Genomic DNA, 2,891 nt, shown 5'->3' with positions numbered 1-2,891 from the left:
TCGCTCGCGCGCTATATAATTCTTGCTCTATTTTTTATTGTATCGTCTTTGCTGGATCATTTGATCCTTTGATCTCGTGAACTCTAGTATTGCGCAGTAGTATCTACTCAGTAACTGTTATATCTAAACATCTATTGCTGACGTTTGCACACGTTGATAATAATGTCAACGGATGTATCTTAGTATATGCACGCACGTACACACGAACACACACAGGGAGAGAAAGAGAGAAAGAGAGAGAGAGAGAGAGAGAAAGAGAGAGAGAGAGAGAGAGAGAGAGAGAGAGAGAGAGACGGGAAGAGAGAAGGAGAGAAGAAGAACGAGCGAAAATATGAAAGAGAGAGAGAGAAAGAGAGAGAGAGAGACGGGGAAAGAGAGAATATATACTATATATATAGAGATACACTATATAGACTATAGATATATAGACTATATAAATATACTATATAGAGTACAGATGATCCCGGTAACACGTATAGATGCCTATGATCTTTGGTTATACCGATCACGTGGTGATGTCGATCACGTGGTTACTTACCATGACTTCCCCCTCGCCAGACGACGGAACGTTAGCACCTCTAGTTTAACAGTTGGGAGACATGTCTACTTCACACGTGCTGCGTCGTGAAACTAGTCAACTAAAGCCACTCTAACCTAAAAAATACTCCTCCAAAATCACTGACTTTTTGCTGCTGCGGCAAAACGACAGCCGATAATAACGCAAATTACTATTGCCAAGGTAACAAGAAACTCGTGGTTGTTCTCTTGTCAGTGAAAGACAAGCAAATGACAACAACCCTTCAGAAACGATAACAGCGAAATTCAAAAAAACCACCACGTCAGAAAACTTCAAAGCTAACACTAAAAACCGCGTGACGGGATAATGTACTCCCTGTTGGGCGTAACAAATCTTAACAAACATTTAATATTGCCAACATAAACAAGAGTATTTAAATACGTGTACTGGGGCTTCTGCAATTCATTTAGGGGAGAGGTGACTTTCTGTTGCCGAACACAAGTTTAACGTAGAACTAGATCAAGCTGACCTGTTCAGTTTAGAGGGCCAAAATGTTTCACTCGTAACATAGATCGGAAAACTAGCAATGACTGCGAGATTTAATTATCAATTAATTAAAATTAATTACTCACACAATATGCATACAAATATTAATATGTAGATGAAGGGACCGCAAAACAAGAATGGTTACAAGTGCATTACAGGCCGACTGCATTGAAATAATGTTTCTAGACGATCAGTCTATGATAACATAACGTATTTCCACGATAATACTGTCAAGGGCATGTCAGCTGGTTCCGGGTATGATGGCGATGTTACTGAGTCAGAGATATTGCACCTTAAATATACGTATTCGGGGAAGCACTTCCATGTGTTTATGTATGTTTGTGGAAGCACCGTAATGTACGCACGTATGTATATGCATGCTAACTATACATGTGTCACATCCTTATACGCAATTAAATAGTAATCAGCCATCGATAAAAGAATATGGCAATTAGACATATTTGGATTTCGTATAGTCCCTGAATGAAACTAAATACACCAACTACGTTTGCATGAGTCCGCGATGAGGGGACAATGCCTTTGCAGTTTTTTGGTCTTTACGTGAAGAATACACTCGTGCGTGAAACGAACTAACACACACATACGTAACGTATTATATTACGACATATATTAATTATAGTAATTATACATCTTCATGTGTGAGTAAATAATGATTATAGCCATCGATGAAAGAATATGGTAACTAGACACATGCATAACTCAGCAATGACTCGTTTTGCATAGGTCACGTCACAATAGACACGTTTCCGTTTCCGTTAGTTGTCGTGCACTTATCAGAACTTTCCTCGTCGCGAGAAAAACTTGGAAATGTGACAAATACAACCTTTTAGGTCTCCAATTCATACAAATTATTCATATCCGGGAATCTGCATCCCGTGGTCCGATTTATCACAACAATTGAATCGCGTAAAAAAGCCAAAGCTATTACATGGAGACAGAAAGGCATTTGCGCTATAGACTCGCGTAGGCATCACGCGCGTGCAGAAACATAGTGCGCCTGTGTAAACGAGCACAGAATCAGGGCATGCGCAGCGGCAGGATTCGTTAGAATAGGCCGCATGGCTGGGAGATGCGAGTGTCCGCCTCGTGTGTACTTCACGAATGAGACACGAGGGTAGCGTCTGCAGCGGAACACTTACAACTACGCCACCTTACACCATGTGACAAGTACACCACCTTACACCATGTGACAACTACGCCACCTTACACCATGTGACAAGTACACCACCTTACACCATGTGACAACTACGCCACCTTACACCATGTGACAAGTACACCACCTTACACCATGTGACAACTACGCCACCTTACACCATGTGACAAGTACACCACCTTACACCATGTGACAACTACGCCACCTTACACACTGTGACAAGTACGGCATGCGTTGCACCTGCACTCAGGAACACGCGGCTTGGGATTATAATATTATGCTAATTGAATTATACGCGGTCAACTTTTTCACAGGTGTGCTTTGTCCTGGGGATGACTTCGTAAAAGGAACGAAGAATGGAAAAGAGAATGAGAGTCTACTAAATAGTGTTGAACTTCCTGCCACTGACAAGCCGCCTAGGATATCCACTGATCTTATTCTATAGTGTACCGACTGCTTTTGAATCGAATAGAATTTAAATTATTAATTGAAATAAATAAGAATTGATAATTAATAAGAATTGATTTTAATTTTGAAGATAATTAATAAGAATTGATTTTTTTTAAATGAGACCAGCTCAATCCCACATGTAACACTCTTGATACATCACGTGGGATGTATGAGAAAGGCCGTTGCTCTGTTGTTGCAAACATA

Source organism: Priapulus caudatus, unplaced genomic scaffold (genome assembly GCF_000485595.1).
Source record: "Priapulus caudatus unplaced genomic scaffold, Priapulus_caudatus-5.0.1 Scaffold113, whole genome shotgun sequence".
NCBI classification, from domain to species: domain Eukaryota; kingdom Metazoa; phylum Priapulida; class Priapulimorpha; order Priapulimorphida; family Priapulidae; genus Priapulus; species Priapulus caudatus.
Note: the sequence above shows the minus strand (reverse complement) of the source record.